Source organism: Neofelis nebulosa, chromosome 15 (genome assembly GCF_028018385.1).
Source record: "Neofelis nebulosa isolate mNeoNeb1 chromosome 15, mNeoNeb1.pri, whole genome shotgun sequence".
In the NCBI taxonomy this organism is placed as follows: domain Eukaryota; kingdom Metazoa; phylum Chordata; class Mammalia; order Carnivora; family Felidae; genus Neofelis; species Neofelis nebulosa.
Genome location: NC_080796.1, coordinates 41359857 through 41380429, shown reverse-complemented (window position 1 = coordinate 41380429; position 20573 = coordinate 41359857). Strand labels below are relative to the sequence as shown.

The 20573-nt window shown below is 48.4% G+C and overlaps 1 long non-coding RNA gene across 1 annotated transcript; it reads right to left on the bottom strand.

Moving 5' to 3' along the window:
- Positions 1-11789: 11789 nt before the first annotated feature.
- LOC131495496 (uncharacterized) lies at positions 11790-15235 on the bottom strand. Its single transcript, XR_009253985.1, has 3 exons — positions 13046-15235; positions 12654-12763; positions 11790-12514 (listed from the first exon to the last, which is right to left on the bottom strand). It is a non-coding gene; the product is annotated as an uncharacterized LOC131495496 (long non-coding RNA).
- Between the last annotated feature and the right edge of the window lie 5338 nt (positions 15236-20573).

The window sequence follows — 20573 nt, the reverse complement described above, 5'->3', positions numbered from 1 at the left end:
GTACAATTCCACTTACATGAGGTATCTAGACTAGTCAAACTTAAGAAAGCAGAAAACTCAAGAAGCGAAAAATAGAATGTTGGTTGCCAGTGGGCGGGGGGGAGGAGAAAATGGGGACTGGTTCAATGGATATAAATTTAGTTAGAACAGAGGAGTAAGTTCTAGAGGTCCATTGCACAAACTGGTGCCTGTAGTTAACAATGGAATATTATGCACTTAAAAAATTGTTAGGAGGGTAGATCTCAGGCGTTTTTAACACACACACACACACACACACACACACACACACATACACAGCAAAGGGACACAGGGAAACTTTTGGAGGTGATATATGTTTATTACATTGATTGTAGTGATAACATCACAGGTGTCTACATATACCCAAATTCATCAAATAAAAAAAAATTAAAAATTTGAAAGAAAGAAGGAAAGAAAGAAAGAAAGAAGAAAGAAAGAAAGAAAGAAAGAAAGAAAGAAAGAAAGAAAGAAAGGAGATTGTCTACAAAGGGGAAAATCTGTCTTAGATATTTGATTCTGATTTGAAGTAACTAATTTCAACAACCCTTTTTTGAATATTGAGAGGCAATTTAGCAAATTCACCGTGTATTTGGTGAAAATGTCTCTTACTGTTGCACACTTCATTACCTTTAAAAACATCTTAATACCAAAATCAGCTTTCTCATTTGGCATCCCGTCAGCAAATCGCAATCACCATTCACTGTGACGTTTACAACGTATCATTTCCGTGACAGTACCCGCTTCTGGACCTCTAAGCAATTCGGCGTCAGTGGTATGCCTTCATTTTTAAAAATTTATTTTGAGGGGCACCTGGGTGGGTCAGTCGGTTAAGCGTCCGACTTTGGCTCAGGTCATGATCTCACGGTCTGTGAGTTCGAGGCCCGTGTCGGGCTCTGGGCTGACGGCTCAGAGCCTGGAGCCTGCTTCCGATTCTGTGTCTCCCTCTCTCTCTCTGCCCCTCCCCCGTTCATGCTCTGTCTCTCTGTGTCTCAAAAATAAATAAAAACATTAAAAAAAAATTTATTTTGAGAGAGAGAGAGAAAGACAGAGAGAGAGAATGCCCAGGGGAGGGGCAGAGAGAGAGAGAGAGAGAGAGAGAGAGAGGGAAGGAGAAAATCCCAAACAGGCTCCGCGCTGTCAGCATGGGGCCCCACTTGGGGCTCAAACCCGCAAACCTAACCATGCGATCATGACCTGAGCCAAAATCAAGAGTCTGCTGCTTTACTGACTGAGCCACCCAGACGCCCCAGCATGCCTTCACTTTGAATTTATTTTTTTATTTTTTATTTTTTTTAATTTTTTTTTTCAACGTTTTTTATTTATTTTTGGGACAGAGAGAGACAGAGCATGAACGGGGGAGGGGCAGAGAGAGAGGGAGACACAGAATCGGAAACAGGCTCCAGGCTCCGAGCCATCGGCCCAGAGCCTGATGCGGGGCTCGAACTCACGGACCGCGAGATCGTGACCTGGCTGAAGTCGGACGCTTAACCGACTGCGCCACCCAGGCGCCCCTTGAATTTAAACATCAACTGTGTTACGATTAAAATTTCGAGGTAATCACCGACGATGATTTACGGATATCACTGTAACTCGCGCTGTCCGCGTAAAATAACCACATGAACACATCATAAGGTCACACTGGTGTATAGAAAAAAAAGAACTCATTTGAATTGAATCAATAGGTGGCCATCAGCTGCGTCAGTGAAACGCTTACAGGTAATACTAGAAACAGGGCACGTGCTCGACATGAACACTCTCAGGTAAGAGGAATGTTTCATGTGTGGTCCTACCAGGGGTCAACTTGTGTGACGAGAAAAATACTTTGCACGACTTCGGTTTTTACATGCAAATTATTACCGTGAAGCAAAATTTAAAAATGCGATGCCGCAGCAGCAGCAGTCACATTTTGAGTGCTCAGTGGACCCCCGTGGCTAGTGGTCACCACCCTGGATGGTGCAGTCTCGGCTTATGTACTAACCATCCCTGGTTAGACTCCTAGCTGAATCTAAAACGCCTCTCTCAAGGGGTTTTGATTCCGTTCCCTTAAGTGAATATTCAAAACCACACATGCAGAGATATTTGAAAAACATAATTATGCTATAATTCAGGTGGCTCCTTTAAACAAGGATGTAATGAAAGAACAATATAAATAAAGATTTTTAAAAAGTTCAACTTTCAGAAATCTAGCTTTTGCAAGTTCCACATTTTTGTTTATTACATATTGTATTAAAAAGGCTATCCCATGTAAACCATTTAACATAATAAAACATAACAAGCAACGCGCCTGTTTGGGTTTTTTTTCCCTGTGTCATCTCATTGCTGGTTATTTTGAGCCAAAAGAAGTTGGTGCTGTTGTCCTTTTGCTGTTGGGGTGGGTCGGGGGGAGGGCCAAAGGTGACTGATGTTGGGGAGTTGAGGCTGGGCTTGGAAGGTAGGAGATGTCCTCGTCAGCATCCCCCTCCCCAGCCCGTGCCCCCATCCCTGATTGGCGGGGAGTGGGGCTCGTTCATCACAGGAGCTCATGATCTCGAGCTGGGGGCTTGCTAGACCCCCTCTTCTCTGACCACAAATACGGGGAAGGCTGGCCACTGAGTGGGGGACCTTACCCAAAGGGGAGCTTAGAGCTCACTTTCATGCACAGCAAGTTCATGCAGCTATTGTTTTGGAAATGAAAAAAAAAAAAAAAGAGAGAGAGAGAGAGAGATCGATCTTCTTCCCTCTCTACCCTGATCCCTGTGTATCCTGAGCAACCTGCAGAAGGAAGGGAGCTGCTATGGGTTGGCCTTGAACTCCTCGTCCACAACCATAGCTGCTTCTGCCTGGCCAGCTGTGCCCATGAAAGATCTTCATATGTTCCAGATGACTGGAGTTTGAGTGAGGCATTATTTACAGGAAGTACAATTAAGGACTCTTTGGTCTTTAGCATTTGGGGAAGATAGCCCATCCCATCTTAAAACATGGAAGCCTATTGTTCAAATTGGGGATACAGGACTTAGAAACACTGTCAGGATATGTTGTCAGGAACACTTAGCATAAATGAGTAAAAGAGAGTTGTTAAGAGTAAAAGCTAGCATTTATTGAAAGCTCGCCATATCCTAACTATCTCATTAATCCTCAAAGCAACCTTTGTTGGGAATATTTTTACCTGTAATTGTGAGATGATGAACCTGAGGCAATGAGATGATAAATAACTCGTCCGAGAACATACAGCTGGTAGAGGATGAAGCTACGATTCAAACCTAGACAGTCTGAGTTATGCATAGAATGCAAAGAATCTGATATCTTTGCATATATATGTCTCTATAAAAATAAGTATGATAGGGGCACCTGCGTGGCTCAGTTGGTTAAGCATCTGACCTCAGCTCGGGTCATGATCTCTTGATTTGTGGCTTTGAGCCCTACGTCGGGCTCTGTGCTGACAGCTCACAGCCTGGAGCCTGCTTCAGATTCTGTGTTTCCCTCTCTCTCTGCCCTTCTGCCACTCGTGCTCTGTCTCTTTCTGTCACTCAAAGATTAATAAAAATACTTAAAAAATTAAAAAATAAGTGTGATATATGAGATATGTATCTACATATCATGCCTGTCTATATATCTATGTATAGGTATATGTCTCTATCTATATATTATATATAAATATATAATATGCGTCTATATTAAACATCTCCAGTATTGGAGCACCCTGGTGGCTCAGTCTGTTGAGTGTCCGACTTCGGCGCAGGTTATGATCTCACAGTTTGTGAGTTCGAGCCCTGCGTCAGGCTCTGTGCTGACAGCTCAGAACCTGGAACCTGCTTTAGATTCTGTGTCTCCCGCTCTCTCTGCCCCATCCCCACTCGTGCTCTGTCTCTCTCTGTCTTAAAAATAAATAAAACATTAACATTAAAAAAATTTTTTAAATCTCTAGTATTTTTTACTTATTGCTTCTATTTAACCCTTTCTGAACAGAAATCTTAAATACTATCCGGTGATTTACTGACACTTATTCATATTTACCTACTATTTTTGCTATTATTGCTATTGTTGAATCAAATGAACTATCTACTTTTTTTCATTTAAGGTTGAAAATTGTACTGCCCTTTGTTCAGAAGCTCAAGATAAGGTAACTAACAGGGGCGCCTGGGTGGCTCAGTCGGTTGAGCGTCCGACTTCGGTTCAGGTCACGATCTCACGGTCCGTGGGCTCAAGCCCCACGTCGGGCTCTGAGCTGACGGCTCAGAGCCCGGAGCCTGTTTCAGATTCTGTGTCTCCCTCTCTCTGTGACCCTCCCCCGTTCATGCTCTGTCTCTCTCTGTCTCAAAAATAAATAAACGTTAAAAAAAAAATTAAAAAAATAAAAAGATAAAGTAACTAACAGAAAGTACACTCGAAGGATGCAAGGAGAGTAAACAATTAGACACTTAAAGGGAACGGATTGGCACATATGGGCAATGAGCTGACTATCAGCTTTCTGACAGTGAGAACAAAAGCCAAACACATTAGATTTCATAGTTTTCATTTTCTGACCATAAGAAGAATGAAATTCAGCTGCAGACAACTCGAGAAGGAATTAATGTATGAACCTTTAAATAAAGGGAGATAGGCAGCACTGTGGAAAATACCTAACTCTGTTTTTTTTTTTTAAGTTTATTTATTTTGAGAGAGAGAGTGTAGTGGAGGGACAGAAAGTGAGAGAGAGAGAGAGAGAGAGAGAGAGAGAGAGAGAGAATCCCAAGCAGGCTCTGTGCTGTCAGGGAGAAGCCTGATGTGGTGCTCGAACTCATGAACCGTGAGATCATGACTTGAGCCGAGATGGAGTGGGACACTTAACTGACTGAGCCTCCCAGGTTTTTATGTGACACAGGAGAGTCAGATAGTTGATTGTCATCTTGAGAGCCGCTACCCTTACATACTAACCTCCTACTTGTTAAAGCATCTCCACAGGCTGAAAAAATGTGATCCTGTATTTCCTTCAAGGCTTAAGAAGATCACATGTGTAGAACCTGGGGAATCTCTGATGGGTGGTTTATATGCTTTGACCCTCTCCAATCCCAGATGCCTAAGCAATCGTTGGGCACATGCTAAACACCTATAAATAACGACCCAAACCTCTAAACGATATAGATTTTTCTGGACTGAATGAGAGCTATCCAATTTTGATACAAGATGGGAAAGCAAGAAACATGTCCTTCTATGTTGCAATATTAAGATCTGGACTTGACAATCCTTTTCAGGGAGGCTACCCACTGCAGAGTTGCAGGAACAACATGGAATGGGGCAGGGGAACAGCTTGGAATAATGCTTGAATGATGTGCTGGGCACCGTTCTAAATAGCTCGATGAAGGAGACACCATTATCATCTACAATCTTCCAAGAGGAAGTTGAAAGCCCAGGGAGATCAAAGGTCACATATAAGCATCCCTGAGTGAGGAGACCCTGTTCTCGACAGAGGGCGACAGTGATAGGACAGACTTAGGAATTCTAGTCCGTACTGCTTGGGAGAACAAGACTTTCATGGGACAACCTGCTTTAGGCGGTGACCACCTGTCTATACCTTCTCAAAGCGAACTCCTCTATTATTCTGTACTTTTTGCTGAGGAAGGCGTCTATTAGGCGCCACAAATAAGTAATAGTGTGGAAAAGTAGCTTAAATAGCAGAATGATTCCATTTAACCAGTGGGAGAAGATTGTATAAAATTGTTCTTTTTAAAATTTTGATGAATGCTTACTTATTTCTGTGATTTAATTATGCTGTAATTTATATTAATTAATGTTCCTTCTGGCAATAGCTAAAGTACAAATTCAATGGTTGCTTCAGACCTTTCCTAGGCAAAGACAATAAAACAATGCCGCTGGTTCAAAGGAGAAAGGCTAGCCTTCCTGTTTCCTAAGGCAGAGGGACATGCCCCTAATTTTCCTAGTATTATGAAGATTAAAAAAAAAGGAGCAGTTCTAGGTCATTGCCCCATTTGGTGCCATTTAAAGTTGGTGCTGTTTCTGCCTTGAGAATCTAACTAGTCTCACAGCGCTGTTTTCCCAAAGGTGCTGGAGAATGAGACACTAGCCTGAAGTCTGTGTTCCGTATTAAATGACGTTGAGTGGCCTGGGTGTCCTTGATGATTTCCCAAAGTGGAGGAAAACACTCTCTAACAGAGCTTTGTTCTTACACAAAGCACTTTTTAAGAGCGATCGTAGGAATGGGAAAGTGGGTGTAGATAGGAGGTCAAATGAGTGCCTGAGGGACTGTGGAGATCTGAGGGGCTATGGGAGAGTCAAGGATGAAAGGATTTTAAGTTTGGTTAGCTCAGGTGATGGGGCCACCACCGGTACAAGTAGGAAAGTTAAGAACCAGGTAGGTTTGGATGGTGGAGGGACTGAAACCACAGGTAGGAATCTATTTGCACATAGACAGTAGGGGCTAGTAAGTTTCTAAAAAACGAACAGTTGCCCACCTCCCTTGTTTAGGATCTGTGCTGTCACTTACTATTTTCCGTTAATATTGACATAACGTCAAGCGTCCATAACGGTCTGATAAAGGTCTGAAAGAGGCCAAAGGCTTACAGAAGCTGATGTCGCCGTCTCACCCCCTGACGCAATTTATAGAACCAATGCCAGGCCATTCTTCCCTCCGTTCAAATTTATTCATCCATTCCACCAGCATGTGTCTCCATGATCCAGGCACTGCAGGGACTACGCTAGGTGCTATGGATAAAAAGGTTGATAGCAGAGGGAGCTTAACAAGAGACGATAAGAAAACAGGCAATAACAGCAGAGTGAGTACGCAGTGGTAAGGGTAGTGGGAAGAGCTCATAGGAGAAGCATCTAACTCAGCCCTGGTGAGCCAGAGAAGCCTGCCTGGAAGAGGTGAGGTCCACGTGTTAACCGAAATGATGGGGAGCAGAGAGCTGGGGCAAGTGGCAAGGTAAGAGCTTTCCAGGCAGGGCAGTAAGCAGGTCTACCCGGTTAGAGCAGAAAGGGGTATTCAGGAGCTGGGACTGAGTTCAAGAGCCGTGAGATGCTCTCTACTGAAAGATTAGAATGATCTCTCTGCCTACAGTAGGAAGGATGGAGTGGGCTTGGGCAGTGCTTCAAGGAGTACTTTGTTGTCTTCTGATCAGCTGGGGACAAGAGCCAAGGGTTCCCACCCCAGGGAGGAGCATCTTGGGAAATCAGAATCGGAACTTTGGCCCCAGCACTGTTAGACTCCCACTCTGATGCTCTCACCTTCCGCTACCAGTGTAGCGGCCCTTGTCAAGGAATCGTAAGAACCTATATTTCAGAAGCACTTTCTTCATCCCAGCCCCGTTGTAAGCATCTCACAGTTTCCTCCAAACAAGCCTACGGGGTAGGGATTATTTTTATCTCCATTTTGCATAGAAGGAAGCTGAAGCTCAAACAATTTGAGCGGCTTGCCCCAGATGGCACAGGTAGTAAGTAACAGAGGGAGGGTTCGAACCCAGGCGAACCGTCTCGAGAGCCCACACTTGTGACTGTAGGGAATAGGAAAAGGCAGGTGGCATTCATCGTTCTAACTGGGATGTTGGCGTATCACAGGAGAAGAGTCTGAAAGATAGAACCACGCTTTTTTGTGGGAAAATTATATATAATTTATTATATATAAAAAATGCCATTTTAACCGTTTCTAAGTATACGATTCAGTAGCATCATTCTTGTTCATACTGGTGTGCAACCATCACCACAATCTGTTTCCAAAAACATTTCCATCATTCCAAATAGAAACTCAGTACCCATTAAGTAATAATTCACCTTTGTTTCTTCCCCCAGCCCATGGTAATCTCTACTTTCTGTTTCTATGAAATTTCCTATGTGTTTCTATGTATTTCATATAAATGGAATCATACAATATTTGTTCTTTTGCCTTTGGCTTATTTCATCTACCATAAAGTCTTCAAGGTTCATCCATGTTGTAACAGGTAACAAAACTTCATTACTCTTTATGGCTGAATAATATTCCATTATATTATGTACCATATTTTGTTTATCCCTTATCTGTTGATGGACACTGGGTTGTTTCCACCTTTTGGCTACTGTAAGAAAATGTTCTAATGAAAAATGCTCTAAGTAACCGTTTAAGTCCCCACTTTGGATTATTTTGAGTAAACACCCGGGACTGGAATTGCTCGATTGTAGGCTGAGTCTATGTTTAGTTTGGTGAGGAACCTCCAAACTATTTTCCACGGCGACCGCACCATTTTATATTCCCATCAAAATGTACAAGGGTAGAACTGTAAGACTTTAAAAGTGGAAAGGATCCTCAGTCTATTTAATGAGCTCCTTTACAGCTGGAGGGGTATTACTGATTTAAAAATTAGTCACCATTTTTGATCGTTGACCATATGTCAGCCATTTATGTGTAATATTCCACTTAGTCCTCTCCAAACCCCTATTATCTCAATTTTACAGACAGAGAAACTGATGCTCAGAGAGGCTGATTTAAATGCTCAGTATCTCCCAAAGGATAAATGTGGAGCTAAGCTTTGAACTCAAGCCTGTTTCTAGTCTCAAGTACACTTAAGATCCTAAACACGGGGCTCCTCTGTGGCATGGGGTTACTTCCTGGAATTGGTTCTCAGTTTTGTCCATTCTCTAGGATGACTGCAACATGTTGTGTGCTAGCGAAAGCTTTTAATTATGCCTGTAAATTTATTTACAGATTTACCTGCGTGCGTACGTATGTGTGTGCTTTCGTATTACCTGGGTTCATGTTTTTCAAATGCAGCTTCATTGTCAATCAACAATGGAACAGGCAGGAAACAAAACACTTTGTTGGTATTGTTGACTAAATATAGCACTGGTGCTGGTTCTTCCTCTTCTGAACCTTCTCCAAAGTATTCCTCTGTGTAGCTATTGTAGTCTGATTTATAATAAACATTCTGCTAATTTGGATGCTGTTAGTAGTGGGAGAACTCATCAGCTTTTTACATCTGTCTTTTTGTCCTTCATGGGCGTGCTTATCACCCATCGCTTGTCTGATTTTCTTTGTTATAGATTGAATTTCCATATGCTGCCACGCCGTGCCTGTAGCCTTTCTTTCCAACCATCTCTTTACCGTGCAAGACGTTTCACACCCTATTGTGAAGCACAGGCGTGTGTTATCTTTAACCAACGATAACATTTCCCCCAAGAAATGTCCTTCTGCTTCTCCTCTGCTTTATAGGTGTTTGATTTCATTCATTTGTTCTGTTTAATGTCCTCATTACGTAACGTATTACAGGGCGGCTTCCTTTTTCTCTTTTGCTCTCTAAACAACTTGGTCAGCCGTTCTGGGAATCATATTACTTTTTTTTTTCATCTAGGATTTTAAACTCTGTTATTAGTGATACCGAGAATTAGTCTAGCCTGCTTCTGAGTCTGTTCTTTTTTTACTTGAAGAATGAAAGCACAGCCAAGAGGAAAAATAGTCCTTGCAAATGGTCCTCCATACTTTCTTCAAGGGGCTCTTCTCATTAATGTTCTCCTATTAGGTGTCTAGAAATTCTAGCTGGGATTTTCACTGTCGCTGGCTCGCCCTGCTGCCCCAGGCATCCTGCTGGTTGCTTTGGCTTTACAGAAGCAATTGCTTACATTTATATAAAGCCTTATACTTCATAAACCACATTGGAATACACCGTGTGAGTTGAGTCTGACTTAAATGCAGTAAGTAAGCTTTATAAACCCTGTTTGTGATGAGAAACTGAGACACAAGGAGGCTAAAAAAATTTTCCGAGGCCACACAAACTAAGTGGCAGAAACAGTATGGACTTTACATTTTTTGCATATTTTTCTTATATATTATCAGCACTTAGGTATATTTAAATTCTTATTGGTTCCTAGTAATCAGATAAGTGAATTAAAAAAAAAAAAAGTATGAAGAAGATAGTGGTAAACAACAGGTGGAAAGAACCAGAGTCGAAACGAGGCAAAGATGGACACATTTCTAAGTCTTCAAGTTTGAACTACGTGTTCTTCATTGACCTGTATTTGCGTCCAACGGTTGCACACAAAATCGTTACAAACTGAACAGCTGAAAACAACACCCACTTATTATCTCCGGATCTGGGTCTGGATCTGACCGGGTCCCCTGCTCAGAGTATCCCAAGGCTAAGGTGAAGGTGTTGACCAGCCTGGGCCCTCATCTGGGGGCCCTGGGAAGGAATCCATTTCCACGCTCATTCTTGCTGTTGGAGAATTCAGCTCCTTGTGGGTGTAGGACTGAGATCCCTCTCTTGTTTCTGGGAGTCAGCAAAGCTACTTTTCTTAGAAGCCACCAAATTTCTTGACAAGTGGCCCCTTCCCTCTTCAAGCCATCAGTAGTGACTTGAGTCCTTCTGCTTGAGATCCCTGACTTCCCCTTCTGCGACGAGCTAGAGGAAATTCTCTGCTTCCAAGGGGCTCTTAGGATGAGGTCCTACCCACCTGGATGACTCTTCCTATTTTAAGGCCGACTGGGCATTTTAATGTAACCTACGGATGGGAGTCAGACCCAGGCTCTTCACGGTTCTGAGGATTTTGCAGGATGTGCAGGGGTGGGGTGGGGGCGGGGTGGAATGAAACACCTTAGACTCTTGTCTTCTGGAAAAAATTGGCCCTGTTCCTCCCCACCATCTTAAATAACACCAGTGTCTGGTACTCCTATCGTGTGGCCTTCAGGGATCCCTAAAATCTCTCCAACACTCACTGCTGATTTCCTCTTTGAGTGTGGCCTCAGGCAGCCATTCCAGACTTCTGAGTGCTCTCAGACGTCTAGTTGACCTTTCTCGATGCTAGGCCCGAGAATTCCTAAACATCTTTATCACTCCCCCGAAGACCCTTTGGCTCCCAAATCCCGAAAAATCCCATTCTTATTCCTGACCCATCTCCTAATGCCCTGAGTGGTTTGCCCTGGCATCATTCACTGACTGGTAACCGTGGCTTCTGATTCTTTCCTCGGAGGCCTAGCTGGTGTCAGGCCCGGGTCCTGTCCCACTTCCCATGTAGCGTAAAATGATGAATGACACCTGGGCTCAGCTCTGGAAGCTACTTTGGCTTCCTCTCCATTTCCTGGTGGGATGAACATGAGCGAAGCTGTCTTCTTCCCAAGATCCCACGATCCACTTGGCACTTTCCAGCCACGGCTCGTTTCTGACATCGCAGGACTCAGTCAATACCACGGTCTAGAGATTCAGACTATCTGAATAGTCTGAATTCAGACTCAAAGTCATCTGATAGCCCACCTGCCCCCGGGAGGGGGTCTTTCGGAATTGCAGCTTTAACATATTATGACGTTAGGTGTTCAACATCTTCTCAGGTGCCTCACTGCATAGAAGGAATACGGCAAGCCTGCGAGGGAAGGAGTATTAGGCGCATTTTACCAACGAAGACATTGAAGCTCAGAAAGTTCAAACAACTCGCCTGAGGATAGAGAACTAACAAGTGACAGAAACACTCAGTTTGCGCCTCTTCCGTTCCTGTGATTGCTTGCTCTCAAGGAAAGAATAACACATGTCCGATCAGGATGCCACAAACACAGCGGAAGCGAGGTCGTGCTCTCACACTTGGGCTCCTTGTTGCCGGTATCCCCTATGCTTTTTTAAAGCGTGGCTTTAGGAAACATTCTGCTGCGGTCGTTTGCTGTCCCTTCTACTCTCAGTTCCGTCAGCGCGGCGGCTGCGGGCACATCCCAGTGCAAGGCGGCACCGCGAAGGCTTTCCTGATGCGGCACACAACAAAGCAACCCTGCAGACAGTTGCCATAAAGTGCCATATGGAAAAATCATGTGTGGTGTGCGCGTTCGGGGCAGGCAGCAAGGGCGCCTCCTTCCTGCGGGGACCCACCCGGGGTGGGGATAGTCTCTGAGCAGTTCGACTGTGCGTCTGGAGGCAGATCGAGGCACCCAGGCACACGTTTTGGCCAGACCCCCCCGGACTGTCGGGTGTATGACAGATCAACAGCGGAGGGGGGTTGTGGTTGGAGTGGATTCCTTTGTTCTGACCCTGGTTGGCTCAGCGCTGCCATTTCATTGTTCCCCGAGAAGGCTGTGGTGGCAAGTCAGTCTCAGTACCTGCCAAGGGCCTTGTTTACTTGTCAGGGAGGCTTCCCAGCCCACGGCCTCTGCCTCGGGCTGAGTGGGGCTGGCCACGTTCCGTATCCACCCTCCTTCCCAGGAGCAGGACCCTGATTCAACGACAGCCAATGCACAGACTGACCAGCGACCCAGGAGGAGGCCCCACATGAGAAGTCCTTCCCCATCAGAAGCTGTGCTGCTCAACGAGGCGAGTCCGTTTCTCATTGTTGAAAATCTGACCTGGAAACCGGCAGAAAGTGGAAACAACAGACACAAAAAGGGACCGACAGCGTGAGCAACAGAGCCGGAAACTCTTGAGACAGACAGATGCGGGACACCAGCCGATCTAAGGCCTAGCGTTGTCAGAGCCTCTGAACGTCCTCCTGATAACCCCTCTGATGCCGCATGGGACTTGCATTTCTGCTTGTGTATCGCAGGGAGATTCTGGTCTCACTCGTTGTACTCGGAAGGTTTGGGCTGCAAAAGAAAACCGCACTTGAAGTGGTCTAGATAAGAAAGATAATCCATCTCATTTAACAGGAAAATCCCAAGACGCGCCCCTCCCCCACCTCTCCAAATCCATGAACCTGGTGGCTGAACAACATCCTGAAGATACCAAGTGTTTCCTAACTCTCTTCTCTGCCACCCTCAATATGCTGCCTGCGCCTCTAGTCCGATGTGTCACTGTCTTTTCAGAAAGACTGTAGTGATTCCGGGCAGTGGCACCTAGAGATAAAAAAGGAAATGCATGTTTCTTGTGACCCTGTCAGACAGGGAGGAAAATTTTCCAACCGCTCCCCAGCAAGCTTCCCTGCTCTGTCACTGGTTGGAATCATACCTGGTACCCATCCCTACATTAAGCACTGGGGAGGAGTGCAGCCTGCCCCCCCTCCCCCCCCCCCTTCCCGGAAGCACAGGCTGGCTCTACCCTTCAACTGAGTCAGGGTCAGCTTCCTGTCAGCCAGGGAGAACAAAACAACGGTGTCCATTTCACGTGTTTCCTCGTACCTAGCAATGCTGTTCCACTGCGTGACATGACCTGGTTGCACCTGTTTCTTCCAACTCAAAGAATCAGTGAACATCCAGATCATCCTTAGCAAGTTGAGGGACTGGTCCACAGCAGGAACACTCGGTGTGTGAGTCGAGTGGGTGTGTGAACGCAGTATTGTGTGGCGCCCTGAAAGACCCCATTTCTTTCCAATCTCTTATGTGGCCCCAAAGGTTTACCCACATATGCACACGCGCACACACACAAACACACACACACACACAGAGTTAACAGAGAATCTGAGGAATGGACCCATCACACTGCTGCCGATCGCCAGACCAGTTCATTTCTTGCCTTCTCGGACCTCCTCAGCAGTGCGGCAGTCAGGCTCTTGGATTCGGAGTCTGCTTCTGCAGAGGTTTTTCTAGAACAGTGGTTCCCAGAACTTCAGCATGTATCACAGAATCCACTGGATGGTTCCTTAAAACAAAATTGCTGGGCTCCGCCTCCAGAGTGTCCGATTCAGGAGGTCTGGGGTGGAGCAGAGGCTGCAAATGGACTTCTTACAAGTTCCTGGGTGGCGCTCCGGCTGCCAGTCTGAGGACTAGACTTTGAGAACTACTTGCCCAGGGCAAGGAGTGCTGATCCTCCTTGCAGCTGGAAGGAAAGCATCAAGAAGGCCACTCACAGAATGTGTCCTGCTGTAAGGAGAACCTGCTTCGTCATCACTTGCTATCACCACCTCTCCAGGCAGCAGAAGACTAGAAGGCCTAATTTCTCAGAGAAATAGAGGCCACCGTCTTCAAGAATGTTGCAGGGGGTGGAAATGTGGCTTCCCGCTGAGGGAAGGAGAAAGAGAGAGAGGGAGAGAGAGAGGGAGAAGGGGGTCAGCCTTTGGTTGACAGAGCTCGGCTGGGCAAATGGGCACAGAAACTCAGGTCTTTCTCACTCCTACGACTTCTCACCTGTAAAATGAATAGGTACCAGCTCTGTCTGCGTCACAGGGTTGCTGTAAGGATAAGGAGGAAAGATGGGTTGAAAGCGCCCAGGTAAAATACAAACCTGTTTATGTTTACAGTCTTGTTAATGACAGTAAGGGGATAACAGGGCTGTGTGAGGCCCCTTTGTGGCTCACGACAGGTGAGTTTCAGGGTCTCAGCACAGCTGAGTTTCAGGGTTCCCCGTTCTTGTCATCTTCCCAAAGCAGGTGCTCACTTTCAGGAAGTTCTGCGCGCAAGCCATCTCAGCGCTGGGCCCCAGGGCTGTCCCGCCTGGGAACATGCGCGGGGCGGGTGGACTGCTTTCGTGGGGAGTGGGCCCGCATTTCCTGTCCTCCCACGATCTGCTCAGGGATCCCCGGCACGCGCCAGAACAGGGAGACCCGAGGGGCCGAGTGGGGTTGGAATCGCCTGCTGCCCGCCCTCGGGGCAGACGCGGCGGTGGCAGGGCCCGCGACGGGAGCGCTCCCGCAGCGGAACGTGCTGCGCGGGCTCGGGGCAGAGGCGCCGAGGGAGGCCGCCCGCCCCTTGCGCGCGTCCCCGCCGAGCCCGGGGGCTGCGCCCGCCGTCCAAACATTATTCAGCACCCCGCGTCAGCCTTGGCTCCTGGCGCTGGCGCGAGCCGGCCGGCTTTTGGCTTCCTTGGCCCCGTCTGAACCCTGCAGGCGGCGGGCCAGGCCCCTCTCCCGTCGCCTCCCGGCCGCCCCGGGCCGACTTCGCGAGGCCTCCCCCGGCCGCCCCGGGTTCCTCCCGCCCGGCCTTCGCGCGAACCCGACACGCTTGCAGAGGGAGAGCTTTGCGGACGGGTTTGCAGATGTGCGTGCGCCCTGGCTCCGTGCGCTCCCGGTTACTCCCCGCTGCCCCAGGCTGCCCCGGCTCGAAGCGCTCGCACCCGGGAGCGGAGGCGCGCGGGGAGCTTCGCCAGCCAGGCTGTGCCTGGCGCCGCTCCGGGGTCCGCCCTGACCGCGGGCTCAGTGCCCCTGTGCTCCGGGGCGGCGGTCGGGACAGCGGCCGGAGGGAGGAGACGCACGCGGCCGCCCTGACGTCTCCCCGCGCAGAGGTTTAGGGTCGCGGCGCCGCCCTTCGGGGATCCAGCCGGGAGGGTTGCCAGTTGTGTGCAGCTGTGCGGCGCTCAGCTTCCAGCGGGTTCTGGGTGGGGGCCGCGCGCAGAAGCAGCCCCTGCTGCTCTCTCTGTGTGAGCCGAGCTGGGAAGATTTGTCTTGGGGGGGGGGGGGGAGGGGGGCGGGGCAGGGTGGTTGTCCCACGCCGGGCCACAGATGGTTGTGGGAAGTGGAGGGCCTTTGGATGAGAAACTGAAGACTTGGGTTGAAAATGGGGTCTTGATTCCGTTTATCAGCTGCCCAACTTTGAGAAATCCACTTCCCCTCTCGGTTTGTTTGGCTGTAAATAATAGAGCTGTCATTTGAGTGCTTCCTATTTTCCATGTATTATTTTTATCCTCCCAGCGATTTGCAGGATAGGTGTTACCCACATTCTGCAGAGGAAGTGCGATCCAGGCAAAGTGACTTGCAAGCTTCAGGGCAAGCTTAGACCCCTGATATATGGGGACCTATGGCCCGAAACCGTCTCTAACCAGAGACACGGCTGTCTCTGGGAGGATGTGGATGGCATGCAAAGAATTATGGGTACCGCTCTCTTCTGACGCTCCCTTCCGCCAGGCCCTGAAACCCGGACCAGAAGCATGCCCATCCCTCCTGCCTGCCTTCACCGTAGAGCCTCTGTAGGACAGTTGGGGATGAGGAGGGGGCTCAGACTGGGGACCCCTGACAGTCAGCCTGGCCTGCCTGCCCTCCCCTGCCCCGAACCAGGGGTTGACCTCTTTTCTTCCTATCCAATTACTCCACGTCCTTGAGAAGAACAGTGAAAAAGGTTTCACCGTGGTGCAGTTCCCCGCCGCCCCCCGCCCCCAAGCTGGGCAAAAGCATTTTTCTTCCAGGTTCAGAGGTTAGAAGCCCAAGGAGTTGCACACAGTAACTCTGGGTGGCCCTGAGCTCACAGTCTCAGGACCCCTCCAGGCCCACAGCACCTCCACATTCTCACCCCTGGCCTAGAGTTCACCTTGCAGAGAAAATGGGTGGGCTACCGGGGACAGAAGGGCCTGGGTGTTGGAGAACTTGCGTGAGACAGTGAAATATATTGGTAACACTACTCGTGGCCTTGCCCGACCCCACGAGAGTTGTGGTAGGGCTCAAAATGGGGAATGGCTGCAGAAAAGCTTGGGGAAGTGGGAGATGCCTCATAAATGCAAGGCGGGGTTATTCATACAAGGCAGAGGAAAGGACCAGGACCTGATGAGGAATGCCATCACGGAAAAGCACAGGCTGGCAGGGGAAATAAAAAGGGCTACACAAATAGTTAATATGGAAGATGCAGCCACAGACAAGTACTGCGCCGTATATCTCCGTGGCGCCAGCTCATACCCATGTTGGAATAAGAAAGAACCTACGTATACATCACACACGTGGGTAGCCTCTGACATTCTTACCCGCGTTGCAGGAGCCCCTTGTCTTCTTAACAGCTCTTGCCCAGTTGTCTCCTCTCCCCAGTTCATCCCTTTCTATGAATGTGGGTCTACAGCAGGATTTTCTTTTTTCCCCGGGAGGGGTCGTGCGTTAATTTCCTATTGTTGCTGTTAACACATTACCGCAACTGTGGCAGCTAGAAATAACACAAATTTACTATCTTACGCTTCTGGAGGTCAGAATTCCAAATGTGACTCCCTGGCCTAGAATCAAGGAATCGGCAGGATTGTGTTCCTTCTGGAAGCTCCAGGGGAGAATCTGTTTCCTTGCCTTTTTCTACCTCTTGGAGGACACCTGCAGTCCTCGGTTTCCAGACCCTTCCTCCAGCCTCAAAGCCATCAGTATTCAGCTAAGTCTTTCTCGCACTGTGTCACTCCAACCTCTGTTTCCACTGACACAGCTCTGACTGACTCTCTTACCTCCTGCTTATAAAACCTTCTTTTGATTACAATAGGCCCATGTGGATAATCCAGGATAATCTCCTGAAGATCTTTAACATAATCACATCTGTAAAATTTCTCTTGCCGTGTAAGGTAACATTCACAGGTTCCAGGGACTAGGACCTGGACATCTTTGGGGGTGGAAGGGGCACTTAAGAAAAAAAAAAAAATTTAGAGCTTTAATCAAAAAAGGTTTTTTTAAAAGAGAAATATGAAATACCCAACTGTCCCTTTTTCTTCAAGTAAGTAACAGAGCAGAGCACTTGGGTGACTCAGTTGGTTGAGCATCTGACTTTTTTCTTTTCTGTAGAGAGAAAGAGAGAGAGAGAATCCCAAGCAAGATCCACACTCAGCACAGAGCCCAACTCAGGGCTCGATCTCAGGACCCTGGGATCATGACCTGAATCAAAATCAAGAGTTGGAGATTGCCTAAGATTCTCTTTGTCTCCTTCTCCCCCTCTCTAAAATAATTAAATCAAAGTAAATAAAATAAAGCGAAAAAGAAAATTACCCGGTGAGCAACTTTCATGTATGGATAGCAAAATCTTTGGAAGCCGAATTTCACTAATTCTTACTTCTCTTGGCCATCAAAGAAAAGTATATATATAAGAACAAAAAATAAATGCCCCAGTAATATAAATAAATAAATAAATAAATAAATAAATAAATAAATAAGAGGGGTGCCTGGGTGACTCAGCCGGTTAAGCATCTGGCTCTTTTTTTTTTTTTTAATGTTTATTTATTTTTGAGAGAGAGAGGGAGAGAGAGAGAGCAAGTGGGAGAGGGGCAGAGAGGGAGGGAGACACAAATCTGAAGTAGGCCCCACGCTTCTGAGCTGTCAGCACAGAGTCTGACATGGGGCTCAAACCCACGAACCGTGATATCATGACCTGAGTGGAAGTCAGATGCCACCGACTGAGCCATCCAGGTGCCCGTGATGCTTGATTTTGGCTCAGGTCATGATCTCACAGTTTGTGAGTTCGAGCCCCAAGTTGGGCTCTGTGCTCACAGCACAGAGCCTACTTGGGGTTCTCTCTCTCCCTGCCCCTCTCCCACTCCCTCTCTCTCAGAATAAACAGATAAGCTTAAAAAATAAAAATAAAGGACACAAAAGAAGTAACATAGCAACTCCTTGTGTAAATCCAACAAAATCTGAAAAAATACCTCCCAGTTCCTTGCTATATCCATTAAACATCAGACTCCCCATTGGGTAGCAGGGAACAGACTCCATATAAAAGGAAAGGAATGGGGCTCGGTGGGTCAATAGGTTGGCAGGTTGGCACGTTGGCTAGTTGTGATACGTACTTTACTGAGAACATAGGCTATAGCCCTTTGAAATGATTAGCTGTTAATGATTGTTCACAGCTTTTGAGCTCCTCTACATCACAATCCTTTGGTGCCGTGGACTCAAAACTTTCATGAAGCATTAAGAGGAATCTTGGCTCTTCCCCCCCCCCACAAGAAAGACCTAAATAAAAATGGTGCTGCTCGGATTGAAGTGGGCACATTGGGCCCCCGGAACACTTCTGCCAAACTGTAGGAACGTGGTTTGAAATCTCTGTTTGGCGACGTCATTTCTCTAAGTAGAATAACCAGAATAGTAAGTTAGAACTGACCATTTGGAATACAGAGATTGGGAGAACATCATGTTCCAACACGCCATTGGAAGTTTTTCTCCTCGCCGCCAAAGCAAAGAACGTGATAATTCTGCCAGGAAGTGACTTTCATTTGGACACTTGGTTTCCCCTCCTGTGCCCTATATCATAGGCCCTTCTATACCATAAATCTGGTTATTTTAGTTACAAGAGTGAAAGGGCCAAAGGGCAATGTAGTGAAAAGTACACAGGTCCAGAGGCTGGGGCCTTAGATAAGCTAGCTCTGGCCCATTCATTCATCACATATTTATGGAGTCCTGATCTTGGGCCCAAGACTGGCCTAGATGCCGGGGACATAATATGAACGTGGACTTACTGTAGGCCTTTCACAATCTGGGCCGAGAAGAGGACTACAGGAGTGAACAAACAGGGTGGTGCGTGGGGTCTACCCCCAGCATGTGCTGTGTAGGGTTCCATGTGAGGAGCACAGGGAAAGCACGGGAAGTTTTCCAGGGGAAATGGCGTGTAAGCCAAAGTCTAAACGTTGAGCAGGAGGCAGCCAGCAGAGGCTGGGGCCCCGGGAGGCTGGGGTCGTGAAGCCGCATGTGCAAAGTCTAAGATGGAGTAGAACCAGTAGAAAGAGGGGGGGTAGGGTGTATTGGAGAATAAGCAGGGGTAGATGGAGCTGGAGGGCCTGGAGACCATCTTCAGGAGCTCCCACTTTCTCCCAAGAGGTAGGGAAACTATTACTGGGTCCTGCGTAGGGAACAGACAAGGTCTGATTTATTCCTCCCTGGCAAATTTCGTGACCTGGACTCATGTACTTCCCTCGTTTCTTCACTGCTGCCTGGCCGATCCTTTAAGTCGTTTCCAGCTCTGACCGTGCAGGTCTTTATGCGCAGTGAGGGCCCGCAGCCCACAGCCCCTTTACTAGGGCTGCCTGTTAACTGGACGTTCCCTGTGGCCCGTGCCCGCTCCCGGGGACCCCTGGCCGGTGCGACCTCCGGAAATGAGAGGCCAAGGCGACCTTGCTCAAAAAACAGAGCCAGACTGGCAGAGGGTGGGCCGCGGGAGGGGCCCTGGGGCTGGTGGGAGAGCGGGAGGCCGGCGGGGGAGGCCTGCGAGCCCCGAGGTCAGCCGGCGCGGAAATTCTAACCCCTGGGCCACGACCGAAGCTCACTCCTCTTATCGCGGCCCGGGGGCCTCGGAGTAAGGCTGGTCGGCCCCGACGGATGAAATCCGCCTATTGTTCCCTCCCGGGACCCAGAACCGCTGCTCCGGCTGGAGGCCCTTCGGCAGCCCGCTCCGCCCCGGCGGCCGGAAGCGCGGGCCGGGCACTGGGCCACAGCGGCCGCCGGTCTGCGCAGGCGCAGGCGAGTCGGCCCGGGAAGACGGGCGCGGTCGGGGGTTCTGCGGCCCGCGGCTGCCCTCTCGTGGAAATTGGGCGCCATGGCGTGGCCGGCGCTGGCCGGCCGCGGACCCGCGAACCCAGCTCTGGGAACTGAGCCAGGCGCTGTGTTTTTCCAGGTCCGCGCGAGGGCCAGGGGAACCCTGCGTGTTTGTTTGGTGAGAATGGCTTACTGGAAAACTAGACGGAAGGTACCCTGCAAATCGGCATGCACTGTATTGTTTGGGAGTCAACAGCCTGTAAAGTAAATGTCAGGTGATAGCAGTGCTGGGAACCACCGCCCGCTCCCTGACCTTGAGCAAGGCGCTGCTGGCAAAACAACTCTGCTGCGCAGGGTAGAGGGAGGGGATGGCAGGGGAGTGGAGACTTAGAAGAAAGAGCCAGCTGGGCCCAGCCCACAAATTCCACTCCTGGACCTTTAAAGGGTGGGGGTGGATACCACTCCCCACCCCCCCACCCCCCCACCCCCTCACCCCCCCTACCCCCCCACCCCCCTACCCCCCCCCACCCCCGCTCTGCCCACCCACAAAGACATAGTATGTATGGAGTAGTCACACTTCCAGG